Genomic DNA, 1013 nt, shown 5'->3' with positions numbered 1-1013 from the left:
TTTATTTTCCTGTTTCACCCTGAAGAAGATATCACAGGTTCATCAAGTTCGTCGAAATTATCCATCCTTCGATCACATTTAGTCAGCTTTGACGAAACTCCTCTTAGCTAGCACGTCTTTTCAAAGTGAAAGTAGCCTTGTCACCTGACCTGAATACAACGCGCTGATTCGCTAAAATGGACTTATCGCCTTCTGTTCAAAAACAACAAGGGCGCTTGTCGGCTTCTGTAGTAAAAGGTGAACTCATGATGCCTTGAAAGTGGACAAAACCAGCTTTTTTGACAAAACGTGTTTAGGGTTCAGATCGCACTATATGTGGAGAATAATGCACGGCAATCAGCTCTTTTTTTAAAGTGGCGTTTATCTGTTTTTGCAAATGATCTCTTCATATATACACTGAACAAAATTATAAATGCAACACTTTTGTTTTTGCCCCCATTTTTCATGAGCTGAACTCAAAGATCTAAAACTTTTTCTATGTACACAAAAGGCCTATTTCTCTCAAATATTGTTCACAAATCTGTCTAAATTTGTGTTAGTGAGCACTTCTCCTTTGCCGAGATAATCCATCCACCTCACAGGTCTGGCATATCAAGATGCTGATTAGACAGCATGATTATTGCACAGGTGTGCCTTAGGCTGGCCACAATAAAAGGCCACTCTAAAATGTGCAGTTTTACTGAACAAAACGGACCGGGGGGGTCCGAAAACCAGTCAGTATCTGGTGTGATCACCATTTTCCTCACGCAGTGCAACATATCTCCTTCGCATAGAGTTGATCAGGTTGTTGATTGTGGCCTGTGGAATGTTGGTCTACTCCTCTTCAATGGCTGTGCGAAGTTGCTGGATATTGGCAGGAACTGGAACACGCTGTTGTAAACGCCGATCCAGACCATCCCAAACATGCTCAATGGGTGACATGTGTGGTGAGTATGCTGGCCATGCAAGAACTGGGATGTTTTCAGCTTCCAGGAATTGTGTACAAATCCTTGCAACATGGGGCCGTGCATTAT

The sequence above is a fragment of the Sinocyclocheilus anshuiensis genome, unplaced genomic scaffold, assembly GCF_001515605.1.
Source record: "Sinocyclocheilus anshuiensis isolate Anshui unplaced genomic scaffold, SAMN03320099.WGS_v1.1 scaffold279, whole genome shotgun sequence".
NCBI classification, from domain to species: domain Eukaryota; kingdom Metazoa; phylum Chordata; class Actinopteri; order Cypriniformes; family Cyprinidae; genus Sinocyclocheilus; species Sinocyclocheilus anshuiensis.
This window is presented reverse-complemented; position numbering follows the sequence as displayed.